Source organism: Mustelus asterias, chromosome 20, assembly GCF_964213995.1.
Source record: "Mustelus asterias chromosome 20, sMusAst1.hap1.1, whole genome shotgun sequence".
In the NCBI taxonomy this organism is placed as follows: Eukaryota; Metazoa; Chordata; class Chondrichthyes; order Carcharhiniformes; family Triakidae; genus Mustelus; species Mustelus asterias.
The window spans coordinates 25232028-25256983 of record NC_135820.1 but is presented as its reverse complement, the minus strand read 5'-3'; positions in this window follow the sequence as shown (position 1 = coordinate 25256983).

Below are 24956 nucleotides of genomic sequence, written 5' to 3'. Positions count from 1 at the left end.
ATTTTATATGTTCCAATGAGAATATTGACGGGATTTTCTGGCAACCCCCGCTGTGTTTTTCTCGGTGGCAGGAGGCAGCACCGTCATTGGCTGGTGGCAGGATCTTCTGGTTGATGTTAATGGGATTGAATCCAACCTCTGCTGCCGGGAAACCTGTGGTGGGGGTGTGCTGTTGGCAGGACCGATCCCGCTGGCGGGAACTGCCGGAAAATTCTTCTAGACTTTTTCATTCTTTGAAACACTCGGGATTACAAGACTAATATATATAACATGTTATAAGACCATTCAATCCCTCCTCACACTTTGTACTTGTATGTAACAAGATTATCCCAAGCTTGGGCCTTGGGTAGAACAGCCACTGGAGAATAAAGACTTCACCTTTTCCAAAATCTGTGGAGGGAGAGCTGTAAATGTTTTAGACGCCATTGTCTATTGCTGGGGAAAAGCCAGGCCTTAGCAACTCAATGACAGTCATGTTATTCCATTGCTAGAATTTTATGTTGCTCAGTTGGGTGTGTGCCCGATCCAGAAACGTGTGAAATTGCGGGAGGAGATGTTGGGCACACATCATCATGCACTGGCACAATATTTCAGTCTCTGGATGCGTATTAGAGTCGGAAGTGCACCTGTCAAAAATCAAGCAGGCAATATAGTCCATTAAATGACCGACTGACTACAGTTTTACTTGGTCTGTCTGCTTTTAGGGTTGGCGGATGGGCCAATTGGCTAGGCGGCCTTTACATTTTCACTGCAACCTCGATCCAGGGTGGGCTGAACTGCCCAGACTGAAATCAAATTAGCAAATGTGTCTGGGAACTGAGGTCGATGAATGAGTGTGCAGCCGAGACACTCATGGTATAGTTTTAACTTTGATATTTATTTTTCCTGGTCAGCAGCTGTCTGGAGACAATACACATCTCTTTAACCTGTGTTTAATGTTCCCTCCACCCACATTATCTGTACCTTTAAGACCTGGCTGGCTGTAGAGATTTGCACTCTAATTAGTATTCTGTAACTTGATTTCTGTGTCTCTGTGCACTGTTGGAGAACAGACTTTCACTCCATCTGACGAAGGGGCAGCGCTCCGAAAGCTTATGGTATTTGCTACCAAATAAACCTGTTGGACTTTAACCTGGTGATGTGAGACTTCTTACTGTGCTTACCCCAGTCCAACGCCAGCATCTCCACATCACAGCAGCTCCCTAACAGAGCTCCGCAGTGGTTGTCTCCCTGAAAGAGCCTATTAGAAATGCCAGTCCACACCCTCCCTTTTCCTGTAGTCCACCCTCTTCTCACCCTCCCCAGCAGCACTTCTTAGTGCCAGTTTCACACTGGATGGCCTTTCATTGGGGGGGTGGGGGGGGGGCAGATCAAGGCAGGCCGGGTGAAGTCATTATTTCAGCATGAAATAGTGCGAAAAACATGTGGGAGAGTCTATTCCCACTGATCTGTCAGCGCCGAGATCGGCACATGCGCAGTAGCTAAGCATTGCCGGCCTCTCAATCGCTAGCCAGCCCTGCGACCCCGCATCACACGCTGTGCGAGCCCCCAACGCCACAATTGCTGGCCCCCCAGATGTGTCCGGTCCAGCCTGAACTCCACCGCCCAACCCTGCCTTGATCTGCCCCCCACACCCCGCCCCAAACCCACGCGGTCCCAACTCCCCCGACGGTCCGACCGCACCCCCCCCCTCCCCCCCCCCGGCACCCCAACCACAATGGCCAGCCCCAACAGCTGGCCTCCCTCCCTCTATCACTGCCAAGTGCACAGTGGCAGAGTGGCCGCAGGACACAGGCCAACGATCTTCCCCCTCCAGAGGCCCCACCCTCCTATATACCTCAACCCATTATGCCCTCTGATGCCTGGTGAGCAGTGCCAAGGTGCCCCCTTGGACATTGCCACGGTAATGGCGGCACGGTAGCACAGTGGTTAGCACTGCTGCTTCACAGCTCCAGGGTCCCGGGTTCGATTCCCGGCTCGGGTCACTGTCTGTGTGGAGTTTGCACATTCTCCTCGTGTGTGCGTGGGTTTCCTCCGGGTGCTCCGGTTTCCTCCCACAGTCCAAAGATGTGCGGGTTAGGTTGATTGGCCAGGTTAAAAAAAATTGTCCCTTAGAGTCCTGGGATGCGTAGGTTAGAGGGATTAGCGGGTAAAATATGTGGGGGTAGGGCCTGGGTGGGATTGTGGTCGGTGCAGACTCGATGGGCCGAATGGCCTCCTTCTGCACTGTAGGGTTTCTATGATTCTTCTATGATTGCCATTTGGCCTCTTGCACAGTGCCAGGGGGCCAGGCTGGCACTGCCAAGCTGGCAATGCCCAGGGGACACGCCCCCTTTACCCCCGACCTCCTAGGCCCCCCTTCACTCCAGCGGGGTCGGGCCACCAGCCACCCACAAGTGGGGAGCTATTGTAAACCCTGCTGGATTGAAACAGTCCTGGGGAGAGATGGGGGTGGGGGTGAGGTGGGGGCGAACTCTAGCGGACCTGAAGGCTTCAGTCCTGGGCCTGCAAATGATATGGTAAGCCTAATTTAAATAAATTATACATCTCTGCGCCAATTTCTGGCGTGAAGCTGACGGCACCGTAAATCTGGTAGCTGGAGACTTGCGGAGGCCATGGCATCTAGCGGGGAGCCCGCTAAACGGCATCTAGCGGGGAGCCCGCTAAACGGCATCTAGCGGGGAGCCCGCTAAACGGCATCTAGCGGGGAGCCCGCTAAACGGCATCTAGCAGGGAGCCCGCTAAACGGCATCTAGCGGGGAGCCCGCTTAACGGCATCTAGCGGGGAGCCCGCTAAACGGCCTCCACTTGAGTCTTCCGGCCCACTGCACTCCTAAAGCAGCGCAGCGGGCTGGGAGAATTGCCCCCTTCAACTTATAAGCTACCTCAGTAAAGTAATATTCCCACTTTATGCACTCAGGCTCTGGACATTGTTATCATTAATGTTCAGTTAGTGTTGGTTTACAATAATACATTGAAGTGCTGGTGTAACCTTTTATTATTCATCCCATCAGGCAATTCCTTGTTCAATTGTTGTAGCTTTGATTATACTTATGTCAATAAGAGTCTGTGTATCCACCTTTAACAATAAATTGTCTTCTACAAACAACAAATATCATTTAGTGCACGACTTGCAATCTGATTTCTTTCTCGATTTTCCAATGAGTAGTTTGTGGGTATCTAACCGCGGGTTAGTGGGTTAAATTTATCTTAGGTTGAACTGGATTGAAAGCACGGTAGTTTGCAAGCCATGTTAGGCATCCGTAGACATACAGTGCCAAGTAAAAGCATGGAAAATTCCTGGAGATGAAAGAGGGCATTGAGAATGAGTCTGATTCCTCGACATGTACTTGTCAACATATCAAAACTTAGCTTTCCTAGAAGGTTCACAAGGCAGGCCATAACCAAGGCTACAGAAAAACCAGGAGAAAATATGAGGTTAATCAAAAAGAAATTATTTTAGACAACTTCATCAGTATCTAGGATTTTTCTTCCTAAAACTGATTGGCCGTGCTAAATTGTCCCTTAGTTTCCCAAGATGTGAAGTTTAGGGGGATTAATGGGCTAAATACGTGGGGTTATGTGTTAGGGCCAGGATGGGATCCTCTGTCAGAGAGTCATAGAATCCCTACAGTGCAGGAGGCCATTTGGCCCATTGAGCCTGCACTGATAACAATCCCATCCAGACTCCATGTATTTACCCTGCTCGACCCCCCTGACACTAAGGGGCAATTGTTCATGGCCAATCATCCTAACCTGCATATCTTTGGAATGTGGGAGGAAACTGGAGCACCCGGAGGAAACCCACACAGACATGGGAAGAATTTGCAAACTCCACACAGACAGTGGATTTTTTAGCGCAGCAGGCTGGGAGACTTGAGCGGAAGCCGTTTTGTGGGCTACCCGCTGGGCGCCACGACTTCCGCGTGTCTCCCAGCGCTGGATTTACGGCGCCGTCAGCTCTGCATTGGAAATTGGCGTGAAGCTGCCTAGTATATTCAGCAGCTCATTTAAATATTATTTCAATACTATTAGCGGCCCGGGACTGAAATCTCCGGGACGCTAGCCTCCCCCCACCCCCCACCCCCACCAGGTTCACTCCATCAGGGTTTACTATAACTCCCCACTTGCGGGGAGCTGACAGCCTGGAATGGAGGGGGGGGGGGGGTGCATTTGAGGCCCCCACAGAGGGTTGGGCATAGGGGGAGTGCCCCCTGGGCATTGCCACCTTGGCATTATCTGGCACTGCCCAAGGGGCAAAGTGCCAATGTCCAGGGGGCATCTTGGCACTGCCCATCAGGCACAGGGCAGTGCCAAGGGGGCAGGGCCTCTGGGAGACAATTGGTGGGAGTAGAGGGGGGTCCCTCTGCCACTGTGCAGTCGGGATTGGTGGGGGATGGCGGGAGGGAGGCCAGCGATCAGGGCTAGCCATCGGGGTATGAGGGAGGGTGGGAGATTGAGGTGGGCTGGATCTGGGTATGTTTGGGTGGCCAGCAATCGGGCTGCAGGGGGGGCATACAGCCGGTGATGCGGAGATCGTGGGGCTGGCCAGCAATCAGGAGGCTGGCTGGCAGGGACAACTGCGCATATGCCAATCTCGGCGCTGACAGATCGACACATGTACAGTGGCCTGCTCAGCGCTATGGTGCTGGCTTCTTCAGTGGGAATAGGCCCTACCCACTTATTTCTGGAGTGAATCACGCTAGTGCAATTGCAGTGCACAGAGTGTGGGAGATTTATTTTGAAATTTCCACTGAAAAAGACATGATTTACTCCAGTTTTTATGCAAATTCGACACTTGAATTTTTTTTGGGAGGATAACCCCCATTGTCTTCAATGAGATGTTAAGCTGATGTTTCATTGCCTACTCAGGTGGATATAAGAGATTACATGGCAATATTTTGAAGTAGAGAAAAGAAGTTATTCCAGTGCCCAAACATAAATCACATTACCTGGTCCTTACCACATTGCTATTTGTGGGAGTTTGCTGAGCGTAATTTTGGTGACGTGCTTCCTATATTACAACAGTGCGTATACTTCAAAAAGTACTTCATTGACGGTAAATGTGTAAATGAAAGTCTCTCCTTTTAGGCAAGGATAGAAAAACTCCAAAAATGCATGTGGATGCTTAGCAGCCAAGAAAAATAATCCAGCAACTAACCAGCAAGAATGTTTAAATAATGGTGGGGGCAGTGGGAGAGAGTGGAGGGGGGGGAGGGGGGGGGGGGTCTTTCACACCATTTAACATCATATTCAGTTGTGCAGTGTTAAGATAGGGTGCAGGCTGGATCATCTGGTATGAAAATGGCAGCACTGGTGTCAAATTAATGCAATTGCATAATGATTTAGGTGATAATCTACCTTTCTGTTTGCTGCCAGCGGTTGTTATGCTTTACGTGCGTATCACTTCAGTCATACCAGTGAAAAAAAAACTATACGGATGGAAATCAGCAGAATGCGGCAACCCTGTGGATGGGCAATGGTCAACAAAATGTCTTGTGACACTAACAGCATTTTAAACTATTTACATACAATTGTACATTTTTCTCTTTTTGCATCATATTGTTTGATGAAAAACCCACAGTATACTTACAGTATAATATAGCCCATGGTTCATTCCCCACCCTGACGTCCAGCTTATGTAGACATGATCAACCTGTCAGGGGTCTATGATCCAGTGGGGGTTGTTTGCTGGTGACTGGAACCAGTTTTATGATCCTCTCTGGCGAATGTGATCTCAACGAACTTATCAACATTGGCTGCTCTTCCCGCATGTCATCATTCACCAATGTTGAGTTCCCCATCCCCTCCATGACCATAGCAGCTGCCAATTCCAGGCCTCCCTCCCCTGATACCTCTACTTGCACCGTTCGGAATGCTTCTGAATTTATAGATGGGTTCCTCTCATTTGGTGTGGGGCTGCCTACATTTGGTCTACATGTCGGTGCCACACTAACTCGTCCCAAGTGTCCACTGTGTAAGACAATGGCCCTGTCTTGGCTATAATTGCAGTCGGAACCCACTTGTATCCCGAAGCGTAGTTTCTGACCAGTACCCGGTCTCCCTTCTGAAATGCCCTCAGCTTGGCATGTCTAGCTCAACGGCCTGAGCCTCCTGGTTCCTCTCCACCACTTGTCTCGTCTCATCAGGCCTCAAAAGATCAAACGTTGTCTGCAACTGTCTCCCAAACAAGCTTTACATGGTGAATGCTATAAGCTCAATGTATTCCTCAAAGTCTGCTGACACGAACTGTGATCGTTATCACTTACAATTTGGTTAGGGTGACCAAGCTTAACCACCATGTCATTGAGCTTGTCCAAGGTAACTTCCATGGTCGTCTATTTCATACAAATCACTTCAAGTGTGCATTAACCACGACCAGCAGCATCTGGCCTTCTATTGGTCCCACAAAATCTATGTGGACCTGCTCCCAAGGCCCCTTTGGCCATTCCCATGGGTGCAATGGTGCCACAGGTGGTGCGTTTCTAATCTTGGTGCACTAGCCACTATCTTTGGCCACCGGATATAGCTGAAAGCTACCTCTTTCATCCAAACCACCCCAGGTGCCCTTGGTGCAATTGCTCCAATACTTTCCTCCTCAAAGGCTGGGGAATGACAACTCACATGCCCCACAACAAACAACTGACCTTCACCAACAGTTTCCACTCTCAACTTACATTTGGACTCAGTTCTGGATCCTTCAGTTGGCTTGCTTGCCCCTTGCTGACCAGGTTAACTCTTGACACAGTATCCTTCCTTGTACCTTGTTTAACCTTCGCAGCTGTCAATGGTACATTATCCTCTTGTGAGAAATACATGATCTGGATAACCTCATCCGGGTCTTCACTTTGACACGGCAACAGTATCTAGATAATACATCAGCCTTTGCCATAAACGATAACCAGTGCCTCCTTTTCTCTCTGTGCATTATTCTCTTCAGCTTTCGAGAGGGATCGCAAGGGATATCATAGAACATAGAAAAACTACAGCACAAACAGGCCCTTCGGCCCACAAGTTGCGCCGGTCATGTCCCTACCTACCTAGGCCTATATATAGGCTTACCTATAACCCTCAATCCTATTAAGTCCCATGTACTCATCCAGAAGTCTCTTAAAAGACCCTATCGAGTTTGCCTCCACCACCATTGACAGCAGCCGATTCCACTCACCCACCACCTTCTGAGTGAAAAACTTACCCCTGACATCTCCTCTGTACCTACTCCCCAGCACCTTAAACCTGTGTCCTCTCGTAGCAGCCATTTCCACCCTGGGAAAAAGCCTCAGAGTCCACCCAATCTATGCCTCTCAACATCTTATACACCTCTATTAGGTCTCCTCTCATCCTTCGTCTCTCCAAGGAGAAAAGACCGAGCTCCCTCAGCCTATCCTCATAAGGCATGCCACCCAATCCAGGCAACATCCTTGTAAATCTTCTCTGCACCCTTTCAATAATTTCTACATCCTTCCTGTAATGAGGTGACCAGAACTGAGCACAGTACTCTAAGTAGAGTCTGACGAGGGTCTTATATAGCTGCATCATTATCCCCAGACTCCTAAACTCAATCCCTCGATTGATGAAGGCCAGCACACCATATGCCTTCTTAACCACCTCCTCTACCTGCGAGGCCGATTTAAGAGTCCTATGGACCCGGACCCCAAGGTCCTTCTGATCCTCTACCGTACTAAGAGTCTTACCCTTGATATTATTACCCTTGAGTGTTCCTCTGGGAGCGGACCTGCGGGGTGGAGACTGTGAGCGGTGAGAGAGAGAGCGCGGACTGTGAGTAAATTCTGGGTTTTTTTTTTTGTCTAATTTTCGGGAGGTTTTTGGTAATTAACGGAAACCGGAAGGCCGCATCGCGAAGCCTGCCGGTAGCTGTAGTTTTTTTTTTTCTCTCGGGCCCCTAGCCCTATAAATTGGTGCAGAGGAGATACCCGATCCTCTACACTGGTAGAGGATCCCACCCTTCCATCCTCCTCTAACCTAATTATAAGTGTGGGGAAGTTTTTTGTTTTCTTTTTTTCTTGCTGGTAATGGCTTCAGGGATGGCAGTTCAGGCAGTATGCTGCATCTCCTGTGGGATGTATGTGGTGAGGAAATCCAGTAGTGTTTCAGGAGATTTTAGTTGTAAGAAGTGCATTAGATTGCAGCTTCTGGAGAAGCGTGTAAAGGAGCTGGAGGGGGAGTTAGAGGAACTCCGCATAATTCGGGAGGCGGAGGTGGAAGTTGATAGGAGTTATAGAGAAATAGTAACTCCTAGAAATGAGGCTTGGGTCAATGCCAGGAGGAGGGGTAAGAAGCAATCGGGAAGACAATCCCCTGGGGCGGATCCCCTCCATAATAGGTTTTCGGTGCTGGAGGCTACAGTTGAGGAGGAATCAACTGAGCATAGAGAGCAGATCTCTGGGGGTGAGCCGAGTGAGAAAGCTCAGGTGGTTAGGGGCTGTAAAAGACTGGGCCTTGTGATTGGGGACTCCACAATTAAGGGGACAGATAGGAGGGTCGGAACTAAAGGTAGGGACTCAGGGTTGGTGTGTTGCCTACCAGGGGCTGGGGTCCGGGATGTGTCTGACAGGGTATTCAGGACTCTTAGGGGGGAGGGAGATAAACCACAAGTTATTGTACATGTGGGGACACACGACATAGGGAGGATAGGGGAAGGGGATATTAGGCAGGGATTTATGGAGTTGGGGTGGAAACTAAAGGCCAAGACTGACAGAGTGGTTATCTCTGGACTCTTGCCTGTACCACGGGATAGTTTAGAGAGGAATAGGGAGAGGGAAGGTTTGAATTCATGGCTGAGGGGATGGTGCAGGAGGGAGGGGTTCAGGTACTTAAGCAATTGGGGCTCGTACTGGGGAAGGTGTGACCTCTATGAGAAGGATGGTCTACACCTTAATCAGAAGGGGACCAATATCCTGGGGGGTAAATTTGCTAAGGCCATGCAGGGAGGTTTAAACTGATTCGGGGGGGGGGAGGGATCCTGAGTAGTGGGGCTGAAAGTGAGGGATGCATGGATGGGGACTGCAATGCACGGCATTGCAGAGGTGGGGTGGAGCAGGGTTTGAAATGTGTATACTTCAATGCCAGGAGTATTCGCAATAAAGTGGGTGAACTTGCAGCGTGGATCAGTACCTGGGACTTCGATGTTGTGGCTATTTCAGAGACATGGATAGAGCAGGGGCAGGAATGGATGCTGCAGGTCCCGGGGTTCAAATGTTTTAGTCGAAGTAGGGAAGGAGGTAGAAGAGGGGGAGGGGTAGCATTATTGGTCAGAGATTGTATCACAGTGTCAGAGAGGAGGTTTGATGAGGACTTATCTGTTGAGGTAGTATGGGCGGAGATTAGAAATAGGAGAGGAGAGGTCACCCTGTTGGGAGTCTTTTATAGACCTCCTAAAAGTTCTAGAGAGGTTGAGGAAAGGATTGCGGAGTCAATCCTGCTTAGGAGTGAAAGTAATAGGGCAATTGTTATGGGGGATTTTAACTTGACTAATATTGACTGGAATTGTTATAGCTCTAGCTCGTTAGAGGGGTCAGTTTTTGTTCAAAGCGTGCAGGAAGGTTTTTTGACTCAGTATGTAGACAGGCCAACTAGAGGTGAGGCTATATTGGATCTGGTGCTGGGAAATGAGCCAGACCAGGTGCTAGACTTGGAAGTTGGTGTGCATTTTGGTGATAGTGACCACAATTCGGTTACGTTCACCTTAGTGATGGAAAGGGATAGGCATGAACCTCGGGCCAGTGGTTTTAGCTGGGGGAAGGGTAATTATGAGGCTATTAGGAGAGAATTAGGAAACATAGGTTGGACTAGGAGATTACAGGGACTGGGAACGTCCGACATGTGGAGTTTTTTCAAGGAGCAGCTACTGCGAGTCTGTGATAGGTATGTCCCTGTCAGGCAAGGAGGAATTGGTAGGGCTAGGGAACCGTGGTGCACCAAAAAAGTTTCTTTGTTGGTTAAAAAGAAAAAGGAGGCTTATGTTCGGATGAGACGTGAGCACTCGGGTAGTGCACTAGAAAGCTTTAGATTGGCTAAGAGGGAGTTGAAGAGCGAGCTTAGAAGGGCTAAAAGGGGACATGAGAAGACTTTGGCGGATAGGGTTAAAGAGAATCCTAAGGTGTTCTATAGGTATGTCAAGAACAGAAGGTTGGTTAGGGCAAGTTTAGGGCCAGTTATAGATGGCAGAGGGAAGTTATGTGTGGAACCGGAGGAGATTGGTGAAGCATTGAACCAATATTTCTCTTCGGTGTTCACGCAAGGGGACATGAATATAGCTGAGGAGGACACTGGGTTGCAAGGGAGTAGAATAGACAGTATTACAGTTGATAAGGAGGATGTGCAGGATATTCTGGAGGGTCTGAAAATAGATAAATCCCCTGGTCCGGATGGGATTTATCCAAGGATTCTCTGGGAGGCAAGAGAAGTGATTGCAGAGCCTCTGGCTCTGATCTTCAGGTCGTCATTGGCCTCTGGTATAGTACCAGAAGATTGGAGGTTAGCGAATGTTGTCCCATTGTTTAAGAAGGGGAACAGAGACTTCCCCGGGAATTATAGACCGGTGAGTCTCACTTCTGTTGTCGGCAAGATGTTGGAAAAAATTATAAGGGATAGGATTTATAGTTATTTGGAGAGTAATGAATTGATAGGTGATAGTCAGCATGGTTTTGTGGCAGGTAGGTCGTGCCTTACTAACCTTATTGAGTTTTTTGAGAAAGTGACCAAGGAGGTGGATGGGGGCAAGGCAGTGGACGTGGTATATATGGATTTTAGTAAGGCGTTTGATAAGGTTCACCATGGTAGGCTTCTACAGAAAATGCAGATGTATGGGATTGGGGGTGATCTAGGAAATTGGATCAGGAATTGGCTAGCGGATAGGAAACAGAGGGTGGTGGTTGATAGTAAATATTCATCGTGGAGTGCGGTTACAAGTGGTGTACCTCAGGGATCTGTTTTGGGGCCACTGCTGTTTGTAATATTTATTAATGATCTGGATGAGGGTATAGTTGGGTGGATTAGCAAATTTGCTGATGACACCAAAGTCGGTGGTGTGGTAGACAGTGAGGAAGGGTGTCGTAGTTTGCAGGAAGACTTAGACAGGTTGCAAAGTTGGGCCGAGAGGTGGCGGATGGAGTTTAATGCGGAGAAGTGTGAGGTAATTCACTTTGGTAGGAATAACAGATGTGTTGAGTATAGGGCTAACGGGAGGACTTTGAATAGTGTGGAGGAGCAGAGGGATCTAGGTGTATGTGTGCATAGATCCCTGAAAGTTGGGAATCAAGTAGATAAGGTTGTTAAGAAGGCATATGGTGTCTTGGCGTTTATTGGTAGGGGGATTGAATTTAGGAGTCGTAGCGTTATGTTGCAACTGTACACAACTCTGGTGCGGCCGCACTTGGAGTACTGTGTGCAGTTCTGGTCCCCACATTACAGGAAGGATGTGGAGGCTTTGGAGAGGGTGCAGAGGAGGTTTACCAGGATGTTGCCTGGTATGGAGGGGAGATCCTATGAGGAGAGGCTGAGGGATTTGGGATTGTTTTCGCTGGAAAGGCGGCGGCTAAGAGGGGATCTTATTGAAACATATAAGATGATTAGAGGTTTAGATAGGGTGGATAGTGATAGCCTTTTTCCTCTGATGGAGAAATCCAGCACGAGGGGGCATGGCTTTAAATTGAGGGGGGGTAGTTATAGAACCGATGTCAGGGGTAGGTTCTTTACCCAGAGGGTGGTGAGGGATTGGAATGCCCTGCCAGCATCAGTTGTAAATGCGCCTAGTTTGGGGGCGTTTAAGAGATCCGTAGATAGGTTCATGGACGAAAAGAAATTGGTTTAGGTTGGAGGGTCACAGTTTTTTTTTTAACTGGTCGGTGCAACATCGTGGGCCGAAGGGCCTGTTCTGCGCTGTAATGTTCTATGTTCTATGTTCTATGTTCTATTATCACTGCTCCTAAAGCATATTGCAACTCATCACAGACCAGCTGGGTTGAAATGGACTAGGATTCCAGATTCCTTCAATACCTTCTTCGCTACTTGGTACACCTTCTCACACTCCAGTGCACACTGCCATGCCTACCCCTTCATCAACGACTGGTGCAGAGGTTTCAAAACAGTCACCAACTCAGGCACAAACTTGCCTTAATAGTGTGAGTCCGAGGAAAGACCGCAGCTGGGACATATTTTCCAGTCTCAGTGCCTTCATTATTGCTCCTAGCTTCTTCAGCGCTTTATGCAACCCCTTACATCAATCACATAGAATCATAGAGTCATAGAGGTTTACAGCATGGAAACAGGCCCTTCGGCCCAATTTGTCCATGCCGCCCTTTTTTCTTTAAAACCCCAAAGCTAATCCCAATTGCCCGCATTTGGCCCATATCCCTCTATACCCATCGTACCCATGTAACTGTCTAAATGCTTTTTAAAAGATAAAATTGTACCTGCCTCTACTACTACCTCTGGCAGCTTGTTCCAGACACTCACCACCCTGTGTGTGAATAAAATTGCCCCTCTGGACATTTTTGTATCTCTCCCCTCTCACCTTAAACTTATGCTCTCTAGTTTTAGACTCCCCTACCTTTGAAAAAAGATATTGACTATCTACCTTGTCTGTGCCCCTCATTATTTTATAGACTTCTATAAGGTTACTCCTCAGCCTCCTACGCTCCAGAGAAAAAAGTCCCAGTCTATTCAGCCTCTCTTTATAACTCAATCCAAGTCCCGGTAGCATCCTAGTAAATCTTTTCTGCACTCTTTCTAGTTTAATAATATTCTTTCTATAATAGGGTGACCAGAATTGTACACAGTATTCCAAGTGGCCTTACCAATGTCTTGTACAACTTTTAACATGATCTAAGAAAAACTCATGTCTTTCCTAATCTGCAGCCCATGCTCCTGCAGTCTTTTCGACGTCCCTTCTAAGTTCTTGAAATGTTCTTCATCAGGGAACCCATCACCAGGATGTCATCCAAGTAACATTGGACTCCTGGAAAATCACTCAAAATCTGGCCATTGCTCTTTGTAAAATGGCCAGGGCTGACGTGATCCCAAAAGACAGTTATTTATAATGGAGTAACGCCTTTTGAGTGATGGTTAGTGGTGGCTGAGAGTCTTCAGCGACCCCCACCTGCAAATATACCTGCGAAAGATCCATCTTGATAAACTCCTGACCGCCAGCAAGGCCAGTAAACAGGTCTTCAATCAAAGGCAATGGATATAGATCTGCATGCAAGTCAGGGTCCACGGTGACTTTAAAGTCTTCACATAGGCTCACTGAACCATCGGTCTTCATTATAGGAATGATGGGCGTGGCCCACTTCTTCATGGCCACTGGTTGCAAGACCCCCCAACCTACTAATCTCGAGTTCAGCCTCCACTTTGGGTCCAATTGCATACGGCACAAGACATGCCTCCATGCTCTTCGGTCTTTTATCTGGTTTCATTCGTAGACTCACTAACTCCTTCCATCTCTATCAGCGTTCCATTAAACACCTTTTCTTTTCCAAAAATGTTGTTCAGACTTGAAGGAGCCTCAATTAGTCAATTCACCACTTCCCATTTAATTTTAATTTTTTTTAGCCAAGATTGACTGAACAATGCAGGGTTACATCTTTCATCACATACAAAGGCAGCTGTACACACTGGTCCCTCAGCTACATCTTGGTCCAGACATAGTATTTCAGAGGAACCAACTGTTCCATAATTGTACTCAGGATAATGTTCAATGGTTTCAGGAGAAGATGATTCAACTTTGTTTTGAATATTGATTCTGGAATCAATGACACTGCCGTTCTCGTGTCCAACTCCATCTTTACTAATTTGCCTTCAACTTTGGGTATCACCCAAAACCTGTCCACTTCACCTCATATTGACAGGGTATTTAACTTCAACTATGTCTTCTCAGTCTGCTCTGTTCCATCCGCAGGCCCCACGGACTCCTTGTCCCCATCTACATTGGCCACTTGCACTTCCTTCAGGGTTTGCCCCGACCGTTTCAGCTTTGCACCCTCCCGGAATGTCAGTAATCTGCAGTTTCAAGTAATATGGCCCGTCCTCCAGCAGTTCCAGTGCTGAGCTCTGTTTGTCCAACAACTAGACTCCGTGTGACCTCCTTGGCCACAAAGGTGACATTCCTCAGTCCCTGACTAGCTCCTTAGTGCCTCTGCCACCTTGTGCACGCTAGCACTCCCACCTAAATGTGTTGCCTCCCTATCAGCCCATTCCATGGAGATCGCTTTCAGCCTCCGCTGGATTGTTCCCTGCTGGAGGCCACATACAAGCCGGTCCCATAATGCATCCTGCAAGAAAGCCCCAAAGTCACAGTGCTCCGCCAGGCTCTTCAAGGACGCCACAGATTTGGTAATGGTCTCACCCTCCATCTGCTTGTTAAACCTGAACCGCTCCACAATCAGCAGCAGTTTTGGCATGAAATGCCCCTCTCGTACTATACACAACTCTTGAAATGTTTCACTGATGGTTTATTTGGCTGCAGAAGGCTTCTCAAAATGGCAAATGTTTTACTTCCTATTTTGCTCAAAAGGACCAACACCACCAGGTTGTCCACCACCTTACTCATGGTGATAGAAATACTGAACCATTTGATGTAGGCTGTCCACGACTCAGCCTCTTCATTAAATGTCCCAATCGACTTGAACTTTCCCGCCATTTCTCTATCGACTGCAGGAGTTTTCCCGTCCCTGAATGAGGCCCAAAGCCTGTTTTCTCGTGCTGGCTGCTGTGCTAACATCTCCAGACTGGGCTGATGAATGGCAGATGGAGTTTAATTTAGATAAATGCGAGGTGATGCATTTTGGTAGATCAAACCAGAGCAGGACTTACTCAGTTAATGGGAGGGCGTTGGGAAGAGTTATAGAACAAAGAGATCTGGGGGTACAGGTTCATAGCTCCGTGAAAGTGGAGTCACAGGTGGACAGAGTGGTGAAGAAGGCGTTCAGCATGCGTGGTTTCATTGATCAGAACATTGAATACAGGAGTTGGGACATCTTGTTGAAGTTGTACAAGACATTGGTAAGGCCACACTTGGGATACTGTGTACAGTTTTGGTCATCCTATTATAGAAAATATATTATTAAACTAGAAAGTGTGCAGAAAACATTTACTAGGATGCTACCAAGACTTGATAGTTTGAGTTATAGAAACATAGGGGTTTAAAAAAAAAAAGGATGGCATGGACCAGTTGGGCCGAAGGGCCTGTTACCATGCTGTAAGCCTCTATGACTGCTCAGTATTGCCACACACGACCACCGAGTTCTTTTGATCACCCAGAACACAATGCCAGTGACAGTCGTGGAGACCAACTTTAAACCTTTCGATGGCTCCCGAGTCCATACACTCTCTGCCTCCCACAATACCCTTTCGCCCTCATGGTCCTACCTGTCCTTTGAGGATTTCCTTCTTTAATGTGCACTATGAATCTCCGGACACCCGTGCTGAAAATTCCTGTGCTTCACTTTTTTAGGCCATCGTAACACCCCATCCTCATCGCCAGTGTTAAATCCTGTTACTACTCCACAATCAGGCATCAGGGAACACAGCTCTTTGTTAGGTCTTGTCACTCCACACCCCAAATGTAGACTGCCCACTCTAGGCGGATCCCAACAGCTCATCCCACACGACCCATTCCCTTAAAGGGGCTATGCCCCAACATAGATAACAGGAACAAATGTGGAAAATTCAGCATTAATTATACAATATCATGAAAATGGAGAGAAAACAGAAATGGTGCGATTGAGAGAAGGGTTGGGAGGAGGAGAAAATCCTGAATAGGTAATATGCTTTTCAAATCCTGTGTAAAAGTGAGTACAAGCCTTCCCAAATATGGGCATGATATTCATGTGTTGGATTGACTCAGGCTTATAAAGAATTAGGAGCTGAATGAAGCGTTTGGCAAAGAAGGAAAAGACAAGTTTCTTGAAATTGGCAAAGGACAGAACATAGAAACATAGAAAAACTACAGCACAAACAGGCCCTTCGGCCCACAAGTTGTGCCGAACACATCCCTACCTTCTAGACCTACCTATAACCCTCCATCCTATTACGCTCCATGTACTCATCCAGGAGTCTCTTAAAAGACCCTATTGAGTTCGCCTCCACCATCACTGACGGCAGCCGATTCCACTCGCCCACCACCCTCTGTGTGAAAAACTTACCCCTAACATCTCCCCTGTACCTACCCCCCAGCACCTTAAACCTGTGTCCTCTCATAGCAGACATTTCCACCCTGGGGAAAAGCCTCTGAGAGTCCACCCGATCTATGCCTCTCAACATCTTATACACCTCTATTAGGTCTCCTCTCATCCTTCGTCTCTCCAAGGAGAAAAGACCGAGCTCCCTCAGCCTATCCTCATAAGGCATGCCACTCAATCCAGGCAACATCCTTGTAAATCTCCTCTGCACCCTTTCAATCTTTTCCACATCCTTCCTATCGTGAGGCGACCAGAACTGAGCACAGAACGTTCGATCGGAGGCCATGAATACACATAGAAGGATTTGAGCTTGATCCATCACAGCTAAAGAGGTTGGAACTGTTGGTTGTCTTCTGTGAAACATATAGTGCATTAGTGAATGGGCTATACTAACAATTGGTTACATGCATTCTCTGTCAGCTCTGCAAGAGGCATTAGTTATATTGGTGTAGTACTGTAGCAGTTGTGATAGTTGATGACCATAATTGTGAGCTGATTGAATGGCAGACAACCTGAATGGCGTTTTCCTGTTCCTAAGGCAAGCAAAGGAAAGGTGATGTGTTCAAAAGCCAAGTGGTTCAGTAACTAAAGTCGTTCAGGGAATGGACAGTGCCAGCTCGACCTGGTCTCGTCTACATCTGACTCTAGTTCCTGCTTTGTTGTTGACTCTTAATGTCCACTAATGTAACCTAGCAACCGCGTTCTCAAGGCAACGAGAGAGATGGGTAATAAATGTGTCCTTGCCACTGTTGCCCACATACTGAGAACAAACACTTTCTGAGAACCAATCAGTAAGGATAAAAGAAAAATGTCTTTTATTCAGAAATAAGAGCACTTAAGTGTCTGTTCGTGCACTGCACTAATATAAACACGTAGAATGGTTTTCTCTCCCTGAGAAGCAGAGGCACTTCTTAAAGTAGTCGATGCATAACTCTTTGGAGGCCACTTGGATTTCTTCAAAACAACAAGATGATTATTGATTAAACATTATAACAAAAAATGAGTTTGTGCTGCAGCAATGAAGCTCTGAATCTTTGTGATACACGGTGAGGAGATTTTCCATTGTGCTCATTATCTGCCTCCCATACTGTACACAATGTTCAGAAAATACATGGAGCTTGGATAAAGATTTCCGCGGTTACTTCAGTGAATCGTAGTCTGCCTCCTCACTCTCAATGTCCAGTACAACCCCAGCCTTGTGGTGGCCCCCTCATGTCATACACACCTTGCTACACACGCAGCTCTTCTCATACCAGCTCGACCTGATCTTTTGCTTCCTGTCTCTCTGGAATATTCTCCAAAACACATTTTATTTGCTACCTCATCATCCTCAACTCCTACAAACCACATGATCACATTTTCTGCTCCCTTCCTCCTTAATCCTTGGTAAACTGAAACCTTGGGGGTGAAAATTCTTCAGGCTTTTCCCATGAGCAGATGTAACTTTGGCAGAAGCTTAGTTGAAATCCTGGGAGGAAACGATCGAGGATACTCACCCTTATTTCCTGAAAAAAAAAAGCAACAGAAGGAAAAGAAAAAAAAAATGCATTTATGTAGTGCTTTTCACAAAGAGCAGATATCTTGAAGCATTTTAATGCCAATTCAGTGTTTTTTCTTGCCTTATTATAGGAAAAAGCAATCAGTTGTACATAACCAGAGAATCAGTTTTTTTGCAATCTTGTTTGAGGGATAAATATTGGCCAAAAGACCAGGGAGAACTCTCTTACTCTTCTTCAAAATAGTGCTATTGGATCTTTTTAAGCAGTGGTGGACAAGCTGCAGCCCAGGGGCCACATGCAGCCCCTCTGAGTGAGACCCATGAGACCTTTGATTGACCGTTGCCCATACGCAGGGTTGCCACATTTCACTGATTTCCATCTGTGTAGTTTTTTTCCTACCGGTGTGACTGAAGTGATAGACACACAAAGCAAGTGAAGTGAGGTGCATGCTGATTGCACACAACATTGACTATGAGAGCCATGCTGTGTCCAAAGTGTGTCCAAAGTGTGAATAATTCTCTTGTTTTTACCATTTTTAATAAATATTAATATATAAATGATTTTCTATAACCCACTATGAAATATTCAATGTTTATTAAATGTAGTTAATCTTATTCACTGGGTCACAGTTAGTGAACAAGCCAGATTTCAATCTTACGACCCACTGAGATGAAGGAGAGCCACTCATACGGCCCTCTCACTAGCATAGGTTGCCCACCAATTCGCAGATTTAACATCTTGGTTTAACATCTGACACATACAGCTCCCCTGATTGAAGCAGCATTCCCTCAATTGGGCTCAGAGTGTCAGCCTTCATTTTTGTACTCAAGGTCTCGAGTGGGATTTGAACTCAGAACCTTATAATCCAGGAGCAAGAATGCTACCATGTGAGCCATGGCTGACACACCAGCAACAGCTGATTTTAAATATTTCAACACCCTTCATAACATCCGCGGGAACGGCCGGGTAGACCATGGATTAGGCTGCACGTGGATTAAGCAGGCCCATTCATGGGCTGGATGTTCTTTGTCATAGTGGATGCTCATTCCAATTGGATGAATGTCCATAGGGTGCATTCAGTGACCACAAAAATAACGGTTGAGAAACTTTGCCCTCATTTTCAACACATGGAATCCTGGAGGTGTTGGCCTCTGACAATGGTCCGGCTTTCACCAGCCAGGAGTTTACCCAGTCCATGAAGTCGAATGGGATCCAGCATATCATGACAGCATCACATATCATCCATGGTCGAACAGCCTCGCAGAAAGAGTAGTCCAGACTTTAAAAACTAGTTTAAAATACAGCAGCAGTCACAATGGACACCAAGCTCTCCCGTTGGTTATTTAATTATAGGACAACCTCCCCCATGCCACTATAGGAATAGCATCCACAGAATTGCTCATGGGCAGGCAGCTCCGTACTAGCTTGAGTTTGATCTTCCCAAAATTGGAGGGGAAGGTGGAAAAACAACAAGAAGCCCAACGCAAAGGCCATGACAATAGTAGCCAGGAGTGACAATTGAAGGCTGGTAAAGAATTATGCCAAGGGAGCCACATGGCTGCTAGGAACGGTTGACCCTGGGATGGGGCCAGTATCCTACAAAATATGATGAGGAGTGTCAGGGCTACTGACACTCCGGATTCTGACTTTGTACCTGAAGCATTATTAGGAGTGGAATTGAGTTGTAAATAAAGGGGATCTGGTGAAGGGACACCAGCTTCTGAGGAGTTATTCCAGGACTGATGGCCAAAAGCTTGGTCAAAGAGGCAAGGGATGTCGTAAAGGAGCAATTGCAAGGGGGAGATAGACAGAGGGGTGTAGGGAAGGAATTCCAGAGTTTACAAATTGGCAGCTGACAACATGCCCACTAATGTTGGAGCAGTTAAAATTGGGATGCTCAAGAGGCCAGAATTAGACGAGCACAGATATCTCAGAGGGTTTGTGAAACTGGAGGAGATCACTGAGATATGGAGGGGTGAGGCCAAAGAGAGATGCCAGTCAAAAGGATTAAAATTGAACACAGAATGGAGATTGGAAGTTATTGCTGACCACTGAACTGTGTCTTGACTGGTGTTTCTGATGGAAATTAGGCTGACCGCAGGTTCAGGCGCTATTGCTGGTATAAAAGCAGGCTAATGCACTTCTATTTAATTAAGAAAAACATGGATCCATACTCAGTGACCAAGGAAGTAAAGAGCTCACAAGTGCCAAAGAAAGAAATGGAACACTCTCCTCCCCCTGCAGGTCCCTCAAGTTCACTGCAGCATGACCAGAGCTCCCCCTACAGGTTTCATGAGATCACCTGTACCATGACCAGAAACCTGAACCAAGAAAGTCTTACATTTATATAGCACCTTTCATGACCGCCAGATGCCCAAAGCAACATTGCAACCAATGAAGTACTTCTGAGGTGCAACTACTGTCATAATGAAGGAAACGCAGCAGTCAAATTGGGCACAGCAAGCTCCCACAAATGACAATGTGATGATGGCAGGTTAATCTGTTTTTTTGTGATGTTGATTGAAACATAAATAATGACTCGGGTGCCTGGATTAACTGCTGATTTTCCCTTTGGACTTTTATGGGTGGCATGGGTTCAGGAGCCCAGCTTCGAGATAAAGGCAAAAAAGTAAAAATTCCAGTTAAAAAAACAGGGAGGGAATCAGTGGCTTATAATACGTAAAAATGTTGGAATTGAGAAATCAGAGGGTTATTCCGCTTTAGTACTATTTCATTTTTAAACATATACATGTTTTAAACACTTTTGAGACATGACACCTGGATCCCAGGTGTCACAGAAACATATTTTACAAACACACAAAGATGTCTCAAAATCTTCACAGTGCAGAAGGCAGCCATTCAACCCATCGAGTCTGTACTGGCTTACTGAAACATTCTACCGAGTCCCATTCCCTTGCCTTATCCCCATAATGTTGCAAATGCTTTCTTTTCAGATAGTAATCCAATTCCTTTGAATACCTCGATTGTACCTCCGCCACCCTCCCAGGAACTTTGTTCCAGGCACCAACCACCCTCTGGGTGAAAAAAAATCTTACCTCACATCACTTTTACTCCTTTTGCCTATTATTTTAAATCCATGTCCCCTATAAACTGTATCCACTCAAGAGATGCTCTCAAGTGGAGACAGTTTCTCACTATTTATCCTGTCCCTATCCCTCAGATCTTGAATCCCTCCATCAAGTCTCCTCTCAGCCTTCTTGTGCGTGGAGTCCGAAGAGATAGGAGAGGTGCTAAATGAATATTTTTCGTCAGTATTCACACAGGAAAAAGACAATGTTGTCGAGGAGAATACTGAGATACAGGCTATTGGACGAGACGGGATTGAGGTTCATAAGGAGGTGGTGTTAGCAATTCTGGAAAGTGTGAAAATAGATAAGTCCCCTGGGCCAGATAGCATTTATTCTAGGATTCTCTGGAAGGCTAGGGAGGAGATTGTAGAGCCTTTGGCTTTATTCTTTATGTCGTCATTGCTTACAGGAATAGTGCCAGAAGACTGGAGGATCACAAATGTTGTCCCCTTGTTCAAGAAGGGGAGTAGAGACAACCCTGGTAATTATAGACCAGTGAGCCTTACTTCTGTTGTGGGCAAAGTTTTAGAAAGGATTATAAGAGATAGGATTTATAATCATCTAGAAAGGAATAATTTGATTAGGGATAGTCAACACGGTTTTGTGAAGGGTAGGTCGTGCCTCACAAACCTTATTGAGTTCTTTGAGAAGGTGACCAAAGAGGTGTTTGAGGGTAAAGCAGTTGATGTGTTGTATATGGATTTCAGTAAAGCGTTTGATAAGGTTCCCCACGGTAAGCTATTGCAGAAAATACGGACGCATGGGATTGAGGGTGATTTAGCGGTTTGGATCAGAAATTGGCTAGCTATAAGACGACAGAGGGTGGTGGTTGATGGGAAATGTTCATCCTGGAGCTCAGTTACTAGTGGTGTACCACAAGGATCTGTTTTGGGGCCACTGCTGTTGGTCATTTTTATAAATGACCTGGATGAGTAGAAGGATGAGTTAGTAAATTTGGGGATTACACTAAAATCGGTGGAGTTGTGGACAGTGCGGAAGGATGTTGCAGGTTCCAGAAGGACATAGATAAGCTGCAGAGCTGGGCTGAGAGGTGGCAAATGGAGTTTAATGCGGAAAAGTGTGAGGTGATTCACTTTGGAAGGAGTAACAGGAATACAGAGTACTGGGCTAATGGTAAGATGCTTGGTAGTGTGGATGAGCAGAGAGATCTTGGTGTCCATTTGCATAGATCCCTGAAAGTTGGCACCCAGGTTGATAGGGTTGTTAAGGCGGCGTACGGTGTGTTAGCTTTTATTGGTAGAGGGTTTGAGTTTCGGAGCCATGAGGTCATGTTGCAGCTGTACAAAACTCTGGTGCGGCCGCACTTGGAATATTGCGAACAGTTCTGGTCACCGCATTATAGGAAGGATGTGGAAGCATTGGAAAGGGTGCAGAGGAGATTTACCGGGATGTTGCCTGGCATGGTGGGAAGGTCTTATGAGGAAAGGCTGAGGGACTTGCGGCTGTTTTCGTTAGAGAGAAGAAGGTTAAGAGGTGGCTTAATAGAGGCATACAAGATGATCAGAGGATTAGATAGGGTGGACAGTGAGAGCCTTTTTCCTCGGATGGTGATGGCTAGCCCGAGGGGACATGGCTTTAAATTGAGGGGTGATAGATACAGGACAGATGTCAGAGGTAGCTTCTTCACTCGGAGTAGTAAGGGCGTGGAATGCCCTGCCTGCAACAGTAGTGGACTCGCCAACATTAAGGGCATTTAAGTGGTCATTGGATAAACATATGGACGATATTGGAATAGTGTAGGTTAGATGGACTTTAGATTGGTTTCACTGGTCGGCGCAACATCGAGGGCCGAAGGGCCTGTACTGCGCTGCAATGTTCTATGTTCTTTTCTCCAAGAAAACAGAATAACCGCTCCAATCTATCTTCATAGCTACAATCTTTTATCCCTGGAGTCATTCTTGTGAATCTCCTCTGTACTCTCTCCACTGTTGGAAAGGAAAAGACCTCCTTCAATGCAACGCAGGAGGAAAAAACAGTTGGGATCCGTATTCTTATTTCCCCGTTTATTCCTTCTGGGAAGGAGCCTCATGAATAACGCAGATGAGCTAAGAACACACTTGGAAGAATAGCATCACAACTATTATTGAAATGAGGCTGTGGGAAGAGCAGGAATGACAGCTCAATACTGCTGGTTACCGGGTTTTCAGAAAGGGAGTAAAAAAAGACAGGGGGGGGGGGGGAATTTGGTTTAGTAAACACTTACAGGTGACGTGCAAGAAAGATAATCAAATGAAGCAAAATAGATTGAGCTGAGAAATAAAAGAGCAGCAAGCAGACTATTTGTGGCAAATTACTGAAAAATGCAGAAACAAAAGGGCATAAATTCAGTGAAGTACAGGGGGTGCAAAATTCTTTTCACATATTCAGGAGAACATTTTATATCTGTACATAAACCTAATTAGAGAAATGGTAGTTCTGAACTTAGTTTTGGGGAATAAATCTGGGGGAGGGGGTATCAGTGGGAAAGCATTTTGGTGATAGTGGTCATAATTCAGTTTGATTTAGAATAGTTATTGAAAAATGGTAAAGATGGATCAAAGATAAAAGTGTTAAATTGGGGAGAGGTCAATTTTACTAAGCTGAGATGTCATTTGGGAAAAGTGGATTGGAAACAGCTACTTGAGGGTTCATCAGTGTCACAGAGCACTGTTAGACAGACAAGGAAGAGATAGAGAATGAATATGTTCTCAATAGGAACAAGGATGGGGTTCCTAAATCAATAATCTACATGGATGTTGGAGAGTGTTACGATTAGGAAAACACTGAAAAGGGAAGTTCGTATCAGATACCGAGGCCCAGATTTTCACCACAACAGCCTTTTTGTTGTGGCAGTAATGATGGACAAGCCCGAAATTGAAAGTCCTGCCCACAAACACGGCACTTCCTATTTTTGAGTGCGTGGGTCTGGAGTCTGGACAGGGTTTACTTGTGCAAGTTAGAGCTGCCCATTTCCATCATCAGCTGCCACCAGTGAAGAAAGATTTTGGAAGGCCCAGAGTGCAAAATCCGGAGTATGTACATTAGACCAGTTAAGAACTGGACTGAACTTGATGGATCCATTTGGATAGCCAGGGTATTCCTTTGGAAATGACAGGTACCCCTCTGGATCTGGTCCCGGGACACTTTTGGGAGAGTAAGGCATCCATTGGAAAAGATGAGACACTCTTTGAGAGACATAAAGCACCCTTTGGGAAAGGTAAGGCACTCTTTCAGACTGTTAAAATTAAACATGATTTTGCATAAAAAGTGCATAAATTCTTTGGAACTGGCAAGCTGTCAAAGAACTACCAAGCTGTCAAGGAACTGTCAAACAATACTACGTGAACGTCATGGGGGTAAGTGTACAGAGTGTTGTTGGAGGGCATGCATTGGCATAAACTGGCACTTTTGGATTAGGAACTATAAATAGCCACAGGGAAATGGGGGACATAAGGGTTAAAAGGGCCAATGTGGGGAGAGAGATACATAGGTTGAGACAGGGGCTAGGATGAACCATGGGGAAGTGAGGGGCAGAAGATGGCATGGAAGCATGTTTGTGTGGGGGTGGGGGCTGTTTTTTGTTCCAATTCTTTTTAAAAATTTAACAAAGCATTGGAGCACAAAGGCAGGACTTTCACCCACCCCCTTGGCACCTTGCAGCCCCCATACTTACTCTGGGAATAGTGACTCCTGCCTCCAGCACCAACCCCAGCCCCCACACACCCCATTGATAAAAATCAGAATTGTGGGTGGCCACTTTTACAGATCGAGTTCACAGACCTGAGAATTCTCCCTTACAAAGAACGAAGAACTAAGAAAATCAAAGCACAGGAATAGGCCCTTCGGCCCTCCAAGTCTGCACCGGCCATGATGCCTGACTGAACTAAAGCCCCCTACCCTTCCGGGGACCATATCCCTCTATTCCCATCCTATTCATGTATTTATCAAGACGCCCCTTGAAAGTCGCTATCATATCTGCTTCCACTATCTCCCTTTGGCAGCGAGTTCCAGGCACCCACCACCCTCCATGTAAAAAACTTCCCTCGTACATCTTCTTTAAACCTTGCCCCTCGCACCTTAAACCTATGCCCCTAGTAATTAACTCTTCCACCCTGGGAAAAAGCTTCTGACTATCCATTCTGTCCATGCCCCTCATAATCTTGTAGACT